Source organism: Chiloscyllium punctatum, chromosome 18 (assembly GCF_047496795.1).
Source record: "Chiloscyllium punctatum isolate Juve2018m chromosome 18, sChiPun1.3, whole genome shotgun sequence".
In the NCBI taxonomy this organism is placed as follows: Eukaryota; Metazoa; Chordata; class Chondrichthyes; order Orectolobiformes; family Hemiscylliidae; genus Chiloscyllium; species Chiloscyllium punctatum.
This window is the reverse complement of record NC_092756.1, coordinates 15,931,021-15,948,890: the sequence shown is the minus strand read 5'-3', so window position 1 is coordinate 15,948,890 and position 17,870 is coordinate 15,931,021. Positions and strand designations below refer to the sequence as shown.

The window sequence follows — 17,870 nt, the reverse complement described above, 5'->3', positions numbered from 1 at the left end:
ATGCCACTTTCCTTGCCTTTTACCTTAACCGTGCAATTTGCTGCAGAGATTATCACACCTGGACATGAGCCTCATCGATACCAACTGAGTTGGAAACCTGTGTGGGAATCGATGAGAAAAAGCCACTCAATAAAGTTTAACAAGTTCCATGGTGCTTTTTAGAAATGCAGTTTCTGTTCACCTCAATCCAAAAGGCAGTTTCTGAACATAGTAACAGAAGTCAAAAGGTAATTACCTCACCCCACCCCCACTCCGGAAGAGGTGCTAACTGCCCTTGATTGCTTTTTGTTCACGATGTGAAGAGCTCTCACGCCTGAGTCACCGTCACGTCTCTGGTTGCTGAGTGAATCACAAAGAAGGACTTTCTCCAGAGCTGCAACTGCCTCACTTCTCCACTCGCCCTCCCCGTTTACATTTTCCTGCTCGTCAGTGATTTAAAGAAAACCAAATGGATGCGATGTCATTCTGTAGCCTCTCTGTCGATTCCTCCGTTTCAGTTCCAACGTGGCTTAGATCTCGGGGCGCACCTTAATACTAGCGACGCTATGAAAGCACAGGTCCAGAGTTTCCTCTGAGAGTGTAATTTCTTTCATTGCTGTTGCTGATTGAATGAGCCACTGACGTGCGAACTGCTCCAAAACATGATTCAGGACCTCTGGTGCCAATTCTCGCACGTTGAATAACGACAGACACCTTCCAAATGAGGTCTTTCAGAGACGACTTTGGGATACATTTGACAGACAGACTAGTTGAGGAATCCGTGGTGCACTGTGACACCAGCACATCAGCTTCTTCCCTGTCTTTGAACCGGGCCGCCTGCGCAAGGAATGCGAATGCGGTAATGCTTTTCGTGGAAGGATCAGAAGGGGGTAACTACACTCTCAAACAGAATGGCATATGATCAGAACCAGGTTGGAGAAAAACTTTACAATGCTTTGCACAGTAATTAAATGGAATTGTATTGCATTGCACTGCACTACGAGAGAAGATTTATTCAAGCAAACTCGAAGGCAGGTTTGCACGTGGGAAAGCAAGCAAGAAAGCTCCGTTCTTGTCGATGTCAAAGGCTGCAGTTGAAGAGCAAAACAGTTTCTGCCCAGTTTCGAACTGGGGACCTTTCGCGTGTAAGGCGAACGTGATGACCACTACACTACAGAAACAAGCCTCGGTCGCCCCCGCTGCAGCTCAGTGGCATCCAGCACTGAAAGTTGAAGCCATTCCAGCTTTCACCTTTCTGTTTCCGTTCGCTCGTTGTTTAATGGGACTTGTTTAATTTTGGCGATGTGGTGAGCATGGACGAGATACACCGAAGTATCTGTTTCCACGCGGTGTACCCCAATAACGTTGTGTTGCTTTAAAGAATTACGTTTTTGCGGAGCTTACCGTCGCAGTCTGTGTCAAAATCATTTAGTCTGTTCGACTGCTCACGGGAAAGGTAGCATTGTGAAACACTGCAGAAACGAACGACTTCCTTACTTTTGCTCCGACTGACCATACTCCGTGAAAGTTTCCCAGATTCTCAGTTGAGGATTTTTGCAGGTGGAAGTTACCTCAGAAACCCTTTTAATTCGTAATGTATTGAGCGAATCGCAAAACAGAAAGCATTTAACACGGAACACAAACAAAACTGGAAATCCAAATGCATTTTCAGACACAGCGAGCATGAATGCTAAACGTGAGAGTGTCGGGGGGCATGAGCCATAAAGTAATCACACAACTAACAACAGGGCAATTCCAAACTACTCTTTCAAACAGACTGGAGCCTGAGTGCACCACCACTTCCCAGACAATGCTGCAAAGAGACAAAGAAAGAACATAATAAGAATGGGCCATAAAAAGTGAATTTCACCAATCACAGTCTCGATTAGATTACCTTTCCCTTCCGATGACTGCAGGACGGAAATGAAGGAAGTGGGAGAAATTCAATAACATATGACATCGAAATACATTGGAACGATTTTCTCATTGGCCAGAAAACCAAATAACGACGAGTCGAGTCACCGGAGCAGTCTGTTTCGCAACAACGATGAAATAACAGTCTCCATTCGGTTCCAGTAAAAGCTCAACTTGCCTGGAACAGAAAGCAACAGTAGAGCTGCTGGCGATTTTCCGCGCGGGAAGCGAACACGGTCATGACAGCACAGACACTTTGGAAAATTCGGCACTTTTCCACACCGCAGTCAATTCCCCGGGAAACAAACTCATTTTTCGCCTGTTTTGAACAGAAATGAAGCAGGGATTGAAACAGCATTTAAACCAGCTGTTCCGTTGGAGCTGTTCAGCAGAAATGGCAGCGGTGGGATTCGAACCCACGCCTCAGTCGAAACTGGAGCCTTAATCCAGCGCCTTAGACCGCTCGGCCACACTACCAACACGCCCGCGAGTCCATTTTCTTGCACTTCCAATTGTGTTCCTGCATAACAACAGATGCGAACTCACGTGAAAAGGGTTCCATGATCCCTTTCCGACTCGCACAGCTGCTGGGATGTGCGCGTCTGCAATATCAATTTCTCAGCAGTTAACGATAGCCCATCAATCCAGACAAAAATCACTGGTAAACTGAGTCTATCTTCTCAGACTGGATTCAGCTACAACTGTATCTGTGAGTGCGTGAAAATATATGATCGGTTATGATTGGGTCAAATTACCATGAGCTACTTGACATTACTGCAGTTTCCATTCTTGCTTTGCTCAATGATTTCACCCATTGTTCGAAACAGGACAACTTTCACGGTTACACGGAACACGAAACACACCGGACTACAGGGAAAATGCACAAAGCTGAGCAGGCCGTGTCCCAAATCATACCGTGCAGCATAGTTTCAGTCACTGTGTCTGTTTTGCAGAATAAGGTTCCCAAAGAATGTTCCACCCTAAAACCGGAGGTAGCATTACAATCCGAGAACGACAGATTACATTGTGAGGAAGGTCTGACCTCGGGGCCGGTTCGAGATGCCACTTTCCTTGCCTTTTACCTTAACCGTGCAATTTGCTGCAGAGATTATCACACCTGGACATGAGCCTCATCGATACCAACTGAGTTGGAAACCTGTGTGGGAATCGATGAGAAAAAGCCACTCAATAAAGTTTAACAAGTTCCATGGTGCTTTTTAGAAATGCAGTTTCTGTTCACCTCAATCCAAAAGGCAGTTTCTGAACATAGTAACAGAAGTCAAAAGGTAATTACCTCACCCCACCCCCACTCCGGAAGAGGTGCTAACTGCCCTTGATTGCTTTTTGTTCACGATGTGAAGAGCTCTCACGCCTGAGTCACCGTCACGTCTCTGGTTGCTGAGTGAATCACAAAGAAGGACTTTCTCCAGAGCTGCAACTGCCTCACTTCCCCACTCGCCCTCCCCGTTTACATTTTCCTGCTCGTCAGTGATTTAAAGAAAACCAAATGGATGCGATGTCATTCTGTAGCCTCTCTGTCGATTCCTCCGTTTCATTTCCAACGTGGCTTAGATCTCGGGGCGCACCTTAATACGAGCGACGCTATGAAAGCACAGGTCCAGAGTTTCCTCTGAGAGTGTAATTTCTTTCATTGCTGTTGCTGATTGAATGAGCCACTGACGTGCGAACTGCTCCAAAACATGATTCAGGACCTCTGGTGCCAATTCTCGCGCGTTGAATAACGACAGACACCTTCCAAATGAGGTCTTTCAGAGACGACTTTGGGATACATTTGACAGACAGACTAGTTGAGGAATCCGTGGTGCACTGTGACACCAGCACATCAGCTTCTTCTCTGTCTTTGAACCGGGCCGCCTGCGCAAGGAATGCGAATGCGGTAATGCTTTTCGTGGAAGGATCAGAAGGGGGTAACTACACTCTCAAACAGAATGGCATATGATCAGAACCAGGTTGGAGAAAAACTTTACAATGCTTTGCACAGTAATTAAATGGAATTGCATTGCATTGCACTGCACTACGAGAGAAGATTTATTCAAGCAAACTCGAAGGCAGGTTTGCACGTGGGAAAGCAAGCAAGAAAGCTCCGTTCTTGTCGATGTCAAAGGCTGCAGTTGAAGAGCAAAACAGCTTCTGCCCAGTTTCGAACTGGGGACCTTTCGCGTGTAAGGCGAACGTAATGACCACTGCACTACAGAAACAAGCCTCGGTCGCCCCCGCTGCAGCTCAGTGGCATCCAGCACTGAAAGTTGAAGCCATTCCAGCTTTCACCTTTCTGTTTCCGTTCGCTCGTTGTTTCATGGGACTTGTTTAATTTTGGCGATGTGGTGAGCATGGACGAGATACACCGAAGTATCTGTTTCCACGCGGTGTACCCCAATAACGTTGTGTTGCTTTAAAGAATTACGTTTTTGCGGAGCTTACCGTCGCAGTCTGTGGCAAAATCATTTTGTCTGTTCGACTGCTCAGTGGAAAGGTAGCATTGTGAAACACTGCAGAAACGAACGACTTCCTTACTTTTGCTCCGACTGACCATACTCCGTGAAAGTTTCCCAGATTCTCAGTTGAGGATTTTTGCAGGTGGAAGTTACCTCAGAAACCCTTTTAATTCGTAATGTATTGAGCGAATCGCAAAACAGAAAGCATTTAACACGGAACACAAACAAAACTGGAAAACCAAATGCATTTTCAGACACAGCGAGCATGAATGCTAAATGTGAGAGTGTCGGGGGGCATGAGCCATAAAGTAATCACACAACTAACAACAGGGCAATTCCAAACTACTCTTTCAAACAGACTGGAGCCTGAGTGCACCACCACTTCCCAGACAATGCTGCAAAGAGACAAAGAAAGAACATAATAAGAATGGGCCATAAAAAGTGAATTTCACCAATCACAGTCTCGATTAGATTACCTTTCCCTTCCGATGACTGCAGGACGGAAATGAAGGAAGTGGGAGAAATTCAATAACATATGACATCGAAATACATTGGAACGATTTTCTCATTGGCCACAAAACCAAATAACGACGAGTCGAGTCACCGGAGCAGTCTGTTTCGCAACAACGATGAAATAACAGTCTCCATTCGGTTCCAGTAAAAGCTCAACTTGCCTGGAACAGAAAGCAACAGTAGAGCTGCTGGCGATTTTCCGCGCGGGAAGCGAACACGGTCATGACAGCACAGACACTTTGGAAAATTCGGCACTTTTCCACACCGCAGTCAATTCCCCGGGAAGCAAACTCATTTTTCGCCTGTTTTAAACAGAAATGAAGCAGGGATTGAAACAGCATTTAAACCAGTTGTTCCGTTGGAGCTGGTTAGCAGAAATGGCAGCGGTGGGATTCGAACCCACGTTTCTGCCGAGACTGGAGCCTTAATCCAGCGCCTTAGACCACTCGGCCACACTACCAAGACGCCCGCGAGTCCATTTTCTTGCACTTCCAATTGTGTTCCTGCATAACAACAGATGCGAACTCACGTGAAAAGGGCTCCATGATCCCTTTCCGACTCGCACAGCTGCTGGGATGTGCGCGTCTGCAATATCAATTTCTCAGCAGTTAACGATAGCCCATCAATCCAGACAAAAATCACTGGTAAACTTAGTCTATCTTCTCAGACTGGATTCAGCTACAACTGTATCTGTGAGTGCGTGAGAATATATGATCGGTTATGATTGGGTCAAATTACCATGAGCTACTTGACATTACTGCAGTTTCCATTCTTGCTTTGCTCAATGATTTCACCCATTGTTCGAAACAGGACAACTTTCACGGTTACACGGAACACGAAACACACCGGACTACAGGGAAAATGCACAAAGCTGAGCAGGCCGTGTCCCAAATCATACCGTGCAGCATAGTTTCAGTCACTGTGTCTGTTTTGCAGAATAAGGTTCCCAAAGAATGTTCCACCCTAAAACCGGAGGTAGCATTACAATCCGAGAACGACAGATTACATTGTGAGGAAGGTCTGACCTCGGGGCCGGTTCGAGATGCCACTTTCCTTGCCTTTTACCTTAACCGTGCAATTTGCTGCAGAGATTATCACACCTGGACATGAGCCTCATCGATACCAACTGAGTTGGAAACCTGTGTGGGAATCGATGAGAAAAAGCCACTCAATAAAGTTTAACAAGTTTCATGGTGCTTTTTAGAAATGCAGTTTCTGTTCACCTCAATCCAAAAGGCAGTTTCTGAACATAGTAACAGAAGTCAAAAGGTAATTACCTCACCCCACCCCCACTCCGGAAGAGGTGCTAACTGCCCTTGATTGCTTTTTGTTCACGATGTGAAGAGCTCTCACGCCTGAGTCACCGTCACGTCTCTGGTTGCTGAGTGAATCACAAAGAAGGACTTTCTCCAGAGCTGCAACTGCCTCACTTCCCCACTCGCCCTCCCCGTTTACATTTTCCTGCTCGTCAGTGATTTAAAGAAAACCAAATGGATGCGATGTCATTCTGTAGCCTCTCTGTCGATTCCTCCGTTTCAGTTCCAACGTGGTTTAGATCTCGGGGCGCACCTTAATACTTGCGACGCTAATAAAGCACAGGTCCAGAGTTTCCTCTGAGAGTGTAATTTCTTTCATTGCTGTTGCTGATTGAATGAGCCACTGACGTGCGAACTGCTCCAAAACATGATTCAGGACCTCTGGTGCCAATTCTCGCACGTTGAATAACGACAGACACCTTCCAAATGAGGTCTTTCAGAGACGACTTTGGGATACATTTGACAGACAGACTAGTTGAGGAATCCGTGGTGCACTGTGAGACCAGCACATCAGCTTCTTCTCTGTCTTTGAACCGGGCCGCCTGCGCAAGGAATGCGAATGCGGTAATGCTTTTCGTGGAAGGATCAGAAGGGGGTAACTACACTCTCAAACAGAATGGCATATGATCAGAACCAGGTTGGAGAAAAACTTTACAATGCTTTGCACAGTAATTAAATGGAATTGCATTGCATTGCACTGCACTACGAGAGAAGATTTATTCAAGCAAACTCGAAGGCAGGTTTGCACGTGGGAAAGCAAGCAAGAAAGCTCCGTTCTTGTCGATGTCAAAGGCTGCAGTTGAAGAGCAAAACAGTTTCAGCCCAGTTTCGACCTGGGGACCTTTCGCGGGTAAGGCGAACGTGATGACCACTACACTACAGAAACAAGCCTCGGTCGCCCCTGCTGCAGCTCAGTGGCATCCAGCACTGAAAGTTGAAGCCATTCCAGCTTTCACCTTTCTGTTTCCGTTCGCTCGTTGTTTAATGGGACTTGTTTAATTTTGGCGATGTGGTGAGCATGGACGAGATACACCGAAGTATCTGTTTCCACGCGGTGTACCCCAATAACGTTGTGTTGCTTTAAAGAATTACGTTTTTGCGGAGCTTACCGTCGCAGTCTGTGGCAAAATCATTTTGTCTGTTCGACTGCTCACGGGAAAGGTAGCAATGTGAAACACTGCAGAAACGAACGACTTCCTTACTTTTGCTCCGACTCACCATACTCCGTGAAAGTTTCCCAGATTCTCAGTTGAGGATTTTTGCAGCTGGAAGTTACCTCAGAAACCCTGTTAATTCGTAATGTATTGAGCGAATCGCAAAACAGAAAGCATTTAACACGGAACACAAACATCAAAGACTCGGGGGACAGTACAGGATATTGTTGAAATGTATGCTTCAGGAGCATTTTACCTTAACAATGGCACAGCTGCCCAGATCCAACCGGAAATGGGGATGGGAATGTGTGCGCAGAGTTACTCTCTGGGTCCAGTGATGCAATAAGTGAGCGTCCTGTCCTTCAGTGATGGTATAGAGGCGCAAGAAATTCCTCGGTTGAGTGTGCTGCTGTTCAAGGGAATGGTTGTCCTCGTTTATACAATCATCACGATTTGTGGTGCATCTTTCTAAGACAGCTGAGTAGCACAAGTGAAGCGTGTTGAGTCCTTAACTTTGCAGTGGTGGGTTTAAAGGATGATTTTGCTGTTTGGATCTGTGTTTCCGACACTGGCGGTGGCAGCTGCATTTGCTCGCATCATCTCAGTATCAGTTTCTTCCACACAGTCAAGACTTCAACCTGTAGAAGGTGGTGTTGGGCTGATATTTTAAACTAGTCATCTTTTGGGGTTGGGACACGGAAACGGTGATGTTTACGTTCCACGAATAAAGCCTGAAATACAAGCCTGACCTCAGAAACAGAGATCATGACTTTAATTTCCTGCAATCCCATTCATTCATGTCCCTTATGCAGGGGATTCAACTATCTTCACCCAGAACTGCCTACGAGTGATTCCAGGACCAGAAAAACATGAGCTGACCCTTAATTCAAGAATCTCCACCGCGTGGGGAAGCAGTCTAATCGGCCCTTCCAGTCCACACGGTATATCCGAAGCGCATCCCACCAGACCTCACAGTATAGCCTGTCCCATAAGCCTGCATTTCCCATTGTTGATCCATGTAACTGGCACGTCTTTGGTCTGAGGGAGAAATAAAAACGCAAACACACACAGAATGTGTAGACTGCCCACCCAAGGCTGAGATCATACCCGGGTTTGTGGTGAAGCCAGACAGCAACGAACGAGGGACGAATATTAAATGTTGTCCTGACCAGTGATACTCACAAACTGTGGGTGAATGAGAAAGAATGAAAACACATTCATGGAAAACAGGATTTGTATCTGTGTGGACACAATTTGAAAGGATCGTTCACCCTGTGTAGAAAAAAGGACATCGATACCACAGAGAAAGCAGAGCAATGTGGGAACTGCTGGAGGGATTCAATTAATCACAGAAATGGAATCTCATTTAATCAGTAGCACTGGGGAGCGACCGTTCACCAGTCCCATGTGTGGGAAGGGATCACTGAGCAAAACAACCTCTGGAAACTCCAGCAGGATTACATATCCCATCAGGTGTTCGGTCATGATGTCAATGCAGCTGTTAATCCCAACCAGCTGCCTGCTCCATACCGTCAGTCAGAGTCATACAACATGAAAACAGGCCTGTCAGTCCAACCGATCCATGCTGAACATACTGCCAAACTGACCCATTCCCGTCTGCTTCCTCCTGTACCCGCTGAGTGGTGATAATGCACTTGTAATTGTATTACTGTGTTGTTTATCCAAAATCCAGGTAATATTTTGGGGACAAAGAGTTCAGGTCCTGGCATGACAGATAGTGGAGTTTGAATTCAATAAGCACCTGGAATTGAAGAGTCTTTTGATGACGTGAATCAGTTGTGTGGAAAATCCCATCTGATTCACTCATGCCAGTTCGGGAAGGAACCTGCCATAGTCATCTGCTCTGTCCCACAGGAGACTCCAGATGGATAATACCGTGGTTGACTCTTAAGTGCCCTCTGGGAAATAACTGACGTACTAGGCATGAATACATTATTTTAAAAATCCCACTTTCCCTTTCATGTTTGGAATCAATTGTCCATTAAATGTTGCAAACATTCCCTCATCCATCACTTCCTCAGCAAGTTAATTACACACGTAAAACACCGTCCCTAAAAAAATGCCTCACATGTCTTTTTTTTAAAATCTCTCTCTTTTCATCTTAAACATATGCCCTCTCGTCTTGAAATTCCCCTCCTGGGAAAAGGCCGCTATCGTTAACTCTAAACTTGTCTCTCAATAATTCATAAACTTCTGTCAGGTCGCCGTTCAAACCCCTAACCTAGAGTGAAAACAGTCTCAACTAGGAGAAAGTGAGAACTGCAGATGAGAGATCAGAGTCGAGAGTGTTGTGCTGGGAAAGCACAGCAGATCAGGCAGCATTTGAGGAGCAGGAGAATCGATGTTTTGGGGAAGAGCCTGGTGAAGCACACTTGCGTGAAAAAAAAATTCTCCTGCTCCTGGGATTCTGTCTTACCCGATGTGATTTTCCAGCACCCCGATCTCGAATCTGAAAATAGTCTCAGCCTATCCAGCCTTTCCTTATAACTCAAAACTTCCACACACAGCAACATGCGTGTATACCTTTTGTGAACTTACTCCAGCTGAATAATATCATTCCTACAACTGGGCGGCCAGAACTGCACATAATATTCCAGAAGAGGCCTCATCAATGTCCTGCAAAACTTCAACATAACGTCCCAACTACTACACAAAAAGGACTGAGCAATGAAATGAATTATGTTAAATGCCCTTGAACCATCTTGGCTGTTGGTAATGCAAATTACAAGGAAATTTGTACCTGCACACCGAGCTTCCGTGTTCTCCAACATACGCAAAGCCCTACTCTTTTTGTTGTACCAAAATGCAATACCTTCCATTTATCCAGATTGAACTCCATTTTACATTTTTCAGTCCAACGACTCATTTGATTAAGAACCTTTTGAAACTGAGATAATCTTCCCCACTGCCTACAATTCTGGTGTCACCTGCAAACCTACGAAGCATGCCTACAGTGAGTTCCACTGTTTTCTCATATAGATCAATGATTCATATTTACTTGTAGTGGTCGTGATTTAGCAGTGTTCAGATCATACAACAGTTCGTCATGCAATTAACCATGAGGAAGAAAGCCGCAGACTGCAGGGAGATATCAAACAATTTGAAATAAAAATGGTGAAAGCATTTCATTCCAGGGAAGTGGGTGATAGTGAAGCAAAATTAAACTTCAACCAGATGCCCACACTCCAGTTGTAGCACTCAGCTGTCTCAGCAAGATGCACTGTCGATTGCTGTTATTATAAAGGGGAACAAATTTCCCCATCTGCCCCGCCTTTGACCAGGAGCACTCCCAACCTCGGAATTGCTTGCACCTCTAAACCATCGTGCATTCTCCGGTTGCGTCACTTGAGCCATCCAGTATCTCTGCAACCTCATTCCCATCTTGATTTCAAGTTGGTTATTCGCGACTGGGCCACTCAGTTCCTCTGATTCTGTGGTGGGCAACTAGGACTATGTGGCAGCAGTGGTTACCACCTTGTGTGGGGAAACTCGGGAAGTAACCGATGTTAAACTGCATTGCGATTGAAGTATACATTTCAACAAAAGCTTGGTAAAAACAATGGCTGCAGAAGCCGGAAACCAGATTCTGGATTAGTGGTGCTGGAAGAGCACAGCAGTTCAGGCAGCATCCGAGAAGAAGTAAAATCGACGCTTCGGGCAAAAGCTCTTCATCAAGAATACAGGCAGAGAGCCTGAAGAGTGGAGAGATAAGTGAGAGGAGGGTGGGGGTGGGGAGAAAGTAGCGTAGAGTACTATAGTTAAGTGGGGGAGGGGATGAAGGTGATAAGTCGGGGTGGAGGGTGGAATGGATAGGTGAAATAGAAGATAGGCAGGTAGGACAAGTCAGGACAAGTCATGGAGACAGGGCTGAGCTGGAAGTTTGGAACTGGGGTGAGGTGGGGAAAGGGGAAATGAGGAAACTTTTGAAGTCCACATTGATGCCCTGGGGTTGAAGTGTTCCGCGGCGGAAGATGAGGCGTTCTTCCTCCAGGCATCTGGTGGTGAGGGAGCGGCGGTGAAGGAGGCTCAGGATCTCCATGTCTTCGACAGAGTGCGAGGGAGAGTTGAAATGTTGGGCCACAGGGCGGTGTGGTTGATTGGTGCGGGTCTCCCAGAGATATTCCCGTAAGCGCTATGCTGGGAGGCGCCCAGTCTCACCAATATACAGGAGACTGCGCCGGGAGCAAGGGATACAATAAATGATATTGGTGGATGTGCAGGTTACAAAAGCTGCACTGTCCACGGAGTATTTGATGTTTTGGAGAAATCTATTTATCTCAGCCTTCAACACTTTAATATTGGAATCACCACAGCCAGTGGGGGAACCGATATTAGAATGTCAGCCCATTCTGAATTCCCACATATCTGCCACTGTTCGCTAAGCACTGATATTGTGCATTTAGTGCTCTGCCTAACATTTCTTATGATACTGTACTTATTGCGTGCGTTTAGTGTGTTTGTCTGTGGGTTTCCGTGATTGTATAGTGATTAGTTTTCTGCGCTGTGGCCACTGGAACCTCGGGTCAAATCCGAGTCACGGCAATAATTGCTCTATCTGCCCCAGTATTTGTGAAACACAAAGGAATCAGTTGTTTTAACGTTTTGATTTTCTCCAAGGTGATTTTATTTCCTTCAAGCTCTGCTCACTCACATCTCTGTGTTTCGTATGTCAGAATTCCAATCCACCCGTTCTCAGAGATTTCTTCCCTCCTACGATCAATAACCTAACTTTCCATCCCATACCCCCATTTAGTTAATTTGGAGATGCCGGTGTTGGACAATGGAGTACAAAGTTAAAAATGACCCAACACCAGGTTATGGTCTTACAGGTTTAATTGAAGCACTAGCTTTCGGAGCGCTGCTCTTTCATCATGTGTTTGTGGAGTCATTTCCTATTTCACGAAGGCATTGCAGAATCTAATACAGACTCGAACATTGATACCGATCAGTCTGTGTGGCTGGGGTCACTGTTACTGGGTGAACGTGCCCCAACCCCACCATCGGGACCATTTGATTCATTTGGTTACCACTGTTGTGAGATCAATACTCATGCAGCAGCTTTTACTGATATGGACCAGATATTATTATGGGGTTCAAGCACAGGAAAATGGCACAGAACAGTATCGGGGAAAAGCGACTTAATTAGATAAGATCAGTTTCACTGCTTTTCTGCAATGGCCAACCGCTATTACCACTGAACACTGAACTCTGAATTCAGACACCAGGGACCTGGGTTGGACTCCGACCATGCTAGGTGGTAGAAATGGGATTCAATAAATATCTGAAATTACGAATCTAATAACTCCTATATATCCATGTTCAATTGTTGAAAAAAAAACAAAACCATCTGACGTTATCTAAGGAATGAAACTGCCATTCTTACCTGCTCGGGCCTCCATGTAACTCCAGACTCACTACAATATGGTTGAGTCTCAATTACACGCTGTGCAATTTGGGATAGCAATCAATTCTGCCGAGCCAGCGACGCCCTCAAACTGTAACAGAATAGAAACAAAAGTTCATTCGGCCCTAGCTAGATTACTGTGTGTAGTTCTGCAATTCAGAGTACTGCATGGATGTGATCGCACTGGGAACGTTGCAGGAGAGATTCACTGGGATATTGTCTGGGCTGAAGAGTTTCAGTTGTGAGGAGAGATTGGACAGACTGGGGTTGTTTGTCGCCGAGCAGAGGAGATTGGAGAAGACATGACTGAGATGTACAAAATATTGAGGGATATGGATAGGATAGACTGAAAGAAGCTTTTGTTATTGATGGAGAGATCGAACACTGGGGCCAAGGGATTTCGGGAAACGGCAGAAAGGTTTGAGTAGATTTGCGGAATGGGTCAGAGAGGCGGAAATCATTCTAACCTTAAAAAAAATTGAGATGTTAAATTTTGATGCCAAAACATGTAAGATTAAAGGGCTAAACAATGGAAAACTTGATTCAGGTCGTTAAGCAGTTGTGTTTGACAAGTGCGGCCACAACAGGCTGAAGGGCCTCCTTCGATGTTGTTGTCCTCCACAGTATCGTGGTTAGTGTCCCCTCCTGTCACAGGGCTCAATTCTCCGCTGGGGGCATCGTAAAGGTTTTAATCCTGTCGCTCTGTTCCCCAGTGAAGGTTATTCATGCTTGGCCTTCCATTCTCGATTGGACATGTCACAGGAAGGACAGTGCTGTCTGAATCAGCTGGGGAAGGACTGCAGCTCCTGGGTAGAGAGAGTGTCAGTGAAAGTGCAAACGCGTAACTTCTGCAAACTGCGCATTGTGTTTGTGTTGCAATGAAAACCATTATATCGAGTTGTTCCTGATTGATGTGTTTACTTAAAGCAGGAATGTGAGGAAGGAAACAGAGTAAACCCATTCAGATCTGAGTACAGAAACATTTCCAGCAGAACTACTGAGGTTGTACAGCGTTTGGATGCATTGAATTCGGGTTGGTGGGCGCAGCTTGCTTTCACTAGGCGGAGTTGCCAATGTGTAAAGCCATTACACATGATGCAGATAGTGTTCATTGTGATGGTACATTTGCTCAGTGGTTCGCACTGCTCCTAAGTCTGTAAGTGAGGTGGATTGGCCATGTTAAACTGCGCTGATGTGTCCAGAGAGTGAATTCAGTAAGTTTAGTGAATTAGCCATGGGTAACGCAGTGATAAGGTCAGCAGTCACACGATGCCAGGTTTTATTCCAGCAGGTTTATTTAAAATCACAAGCCAGAGGCCTGCGGGGATAGAGACGGGAGCTAGGTCTGGTTGAGATGCTGTTCAGAGTCTCCCTACAGACCTGATTGACTGAACTGCACTTTCTGCATTGCAGGGAATCTGTGATTCTATCAGAGAGGACACTGCCAGCGTTTACTGGGCCGCTAAGACATTAGAGACGATGCTGATGGCGTTTAGTGGGGATGGAGTTTTATTTATTTGTGTTTTGGAAAATTTGAAACTAAATCAAGGAAACCGAATGGAAGTTTTCCAGAGTATTTGAGGTTTGGAGAGAGTAAATATGTGGCATCTTTAGGATACATTGGATGGAGAATCTTGCTCTTGCCCTTCATTGCACCGGAGATTTGTGATAAATCGACACCTCATCAAAGTCGAAGTAAAGCAATTTGTTTCTGTTGTAAGTTACATTGGGATAATGAAAAAGGAGTGCAAACGTTTCTTTTCTCCTTTCATTCCATCTTGACTTTCTATGAATTTACATCGAATGAAAGGGGAACAAATAAGGAGAGATTGGGTGCAATAGTTTATCCAGTGGGCTTGTAAATTTTAATGTAATACTCCTCAAAAGGTTCTGATCAGTATTTTAAACAGTCAATTGAATTGGAACCACAGAAGACCTTTCCAATGAAACAAATCTTTCATTCTTTCACAAACTTTTGCCGTGTGAATCATACCGCAATCCATCATCCAGCATGATCACCAAGTTGGCAACAATATTAGATCCACCAATTTTCTTTAGCAATCACAACATCTGCACATACCCATCTGCAGTGTGCCCAGTGCCATTTGTTGTATCCAGGCCACAGCACATTTCCTGTTCATGAACTTATGAGCTTAGTTCCTGATCTGTCTGATCAGTTTGAGAAATCTTTTCTATCACTTCATCCCATTCCGTCAGAATTCTAAAAGTATCAATAAAACAAGGCGTTAGATCAAATGATGTAGGATTGGAAGTCGGCCATTCAGCCCATCGAGTCTGCTCCACAATTCAACGAACTCATGGCTGATCTGATAATCCACAACTCCATTCTCCAGCATTGCCTCGACAAAGCTTCATCGCCTTTCTGGTTAAATGTCTGTCTGGCACAGTTTGAAAATACACAACAACTCAGCCTCAACAACAATTTCGGCAAGGAGTTCCACCGATCCACTGGCCCCTGAGCAAAGAAATTACTCCTCATTTCTGACTTAAATAGGCAATATCTAATTATGAGTTCATGTCCTCTGGTGCTCTCCTCATACCAGAGTGTGAACCACCTGCCCGTATCTACCCTGTCACGATCCCATGAATATTGAACATTTATAAAGGTTATTATGTGATTATAGAGCTCCCCTCCCTTTCATTTATTTCAAGGAGAATAATCCCAGCCTCACCAATCATTCCACGAAGCTCCATTTTATCCAGTGTTGACAACATGTTCATTAATCTCTGCTGTCCCCTGCAACGTCCTTACATATTATTAAGGCAGGTGAAGACATTTATGCGAAGAAACGGTTGAAATTTCAAGCCCAGACGGGAATTGGATCTTGAAATCAGGCAGCGACTGGAATCAGATTGGTCCATATAAGGACGAAATAGAGTAATGATCACTCTCACAAATGAGAAACAAAGCATACCTCATTGACATTCAATAACTTTACTGTAAACAAATTACCCCGTGTAATAGTCCAGAGAGCTATTATTTCTGGGGGAAAAAACTTATAGAAACTGGCTACATAAACACTTTGACAAAAACAACATGTTCTTGAGACATTTTTTGATTATAAACTCAACTCATTGTTCCTGAATCCTCCATCGTTTGCAAGGCACAAATGAGACGTGGAATATAACTCTCTCCCTTTGCCTAGATGGGTGTAACTTCAATAACACTTAAGGAACTGGACACCGTCCACGACAATGCAGTCACTTGTGTGTACCCTCTTCACCACTTGCAATATTCATTCCCTTCACCGCTAAGGCGCAATTGCAGCAGAGTGCACCAACTATAAGATGCACTGGAGTAAGTCATTCGGGCAGTTTTGACAACCTTCAAAGCTCAACAGCTGTACTGACTATAAGGACAAGGTTGGAAGATGCAACGAAACGCCACCATTTTCAAGTTACCCTTCAAGGCCCATAGCACCATGACTTGGAAAGGAATCAGTGAGAAGCTCATTGGTGAAACGGTCTTGATGGGCAAAGTTGCATACTTCAGCCTTCCATCTTTTATCTTACAATTATAAGACAAATGTTGATTTATGCCGTGATCAGACTTGTGCTCAGTCCTTTAGCTGTTTCCTAAACTGGTGGTTGCTAACGTTCTGCTATCATCCACAGCCTGTGGTCAACAATAGAAAATACCCGAAAACCCTCTCAATCAACTGACTCCCCTCCAGATTAGAGTGGTGTTGGAGAAGCATAGCAGGTTCGGCAGCATCTGAGGAGCAGGAAAAATGGACGTTTCAGACAAAAGCCATTCATCATGAATGAGACTGGGAGCACATTAGATGGAGAGATAAATGGGAAGGGTGTGGGGCTGGGGAGAAGGTTGCTGAGACTGCTGTAAGTGGATGCAGGCGGGGGGTGAACATGAAATGTCAGAGAAGTAGGTGGAGTGGATAGGTGGGAATGAAGATGCACAGATGGGACAAGTCAGGCGGACGGTGTTGAGCAGGAAGGTGGGAACTGGTGTAAGGTAGGGGGAGGGGAAATGAGGCAACGGGTGAAGTCCAAATTGATGCCATGGGGTTGAAGAGTCCCGAGGCGGATGATGAGGATTTCTTCCTCCAGGCATCGGGTCGTGAGGCAGTGGCGATACAGGAGGCCCAGGACCTGCATGTCCTCGGGAGAGTGGGAGGGGGAGATGAAATGTTTGGCCATGGTGCACTGGGATCGATTCTTGTTGGTATCCTGGAGATATCCTCTGAAGTGTTGTGTGAGAACACATCTCCTCTCTCCAACTTAGAGGAGACCGCATCGGGAGGAACGTATACAAGAAATTACATGTGTGGAAGTGCAGGAGAAACTTTGATGGATGTGAAAGCCTCCATTAGAGCCTTGGACAGAGGTGAGGAGGTAGATGTGGGTGCAGGTTTTGCAATTCCTCAGCGACAGGGAAATTTATCTTTCCCTCCCCACCCCTATCCACTTTTCACAAAGACTGTTTCCACCACGACTACCTCGTCAATTCCACGCCCTCCAATGACCCAACTCCCCTCGCGGCACCTTCCCCTGCCACGACAGGAATTGCAAAACCTGCACCCACATCTTCCCTCTCACATCCTTCCAAGGCTCCAATGAGCCTTCCACATCCATCAAATGTGTATGTGCATTTCCACACATGTCATTTATTGCATCTGTTGCTCGCGATGTGGTCTCCTCTACATTGGGGCCAACAGACACATTCTTGGAGAGCGCTTCAGAGAACATTTCCAGGGCACCCGCAACATTCAACTCCAAACCCACATGACCAAAAACATCAATTACCACACCCTCCCCTTCCGACTCTCCCAAGGACATGCAGTTCCTGGGTTTTCTCCACCACCATTCCCTCACCACCAGACGCCAGATCTTCGACCTTGGGACCCTCAACCCTAGGGCATCAACGTGGTCTTCACCAGTTTCCTCATCTCCCCACGGACACCTTATCCGAGTTCCAACTTTCTAACTTGGCACCATCTTACTGACCTGCCCCACCTGTCTATCTCACTTTCACCTATCCGCTCCACCCTCTTCTCCGACCTATCACCTTTAACCCCATCTCTATCCACCTCTTGCACTCTCAGCTAAATTCTTCCCAGACACAGTACTCCCG

The 17,870-nt window shown here is 45.6% G+C and overlaps 3 non-coding genes across 3 annotated transcripts; all 3 read right to left on the bottom strand.

Annotated features, from left to right (window-relative positions):
- Positions 1-1,087: 1,087 nt before the first annotated feature.
- On the bottom strand, positions 1,088-1,160 carry trnav-uac (transfer RNA valine (anticodon UAC)). The gene has a single exon. It is a non-coding gene; the product is annotated as a tRNA-Val (tRNA).
- A 1,128-nt stretch (positions 1,161-2,288) lies between these two features.
- Positions 2,289-2,370, bottom strand: trnal-aag (transfer RNA leucine (anticodon AAG)). The gene has a single exon. It is a non-coding gene; the product is annotated as a tRNA-Leu (tRNA).
- Positions 2,371-5,240: 2,870 nt separating this feature from the next.
- Positions 5,241-5,322, bottom strand: trnal-aag (transfer RNA leucine (anticodon AAG)). The gene has a single exon. It is a non-coding gene; the product is annotated as a tRNA-Leu (tRNA).
- Between the last annotated feature and the right edge of the window lie 12,548 nt (positions 5,323-17,870).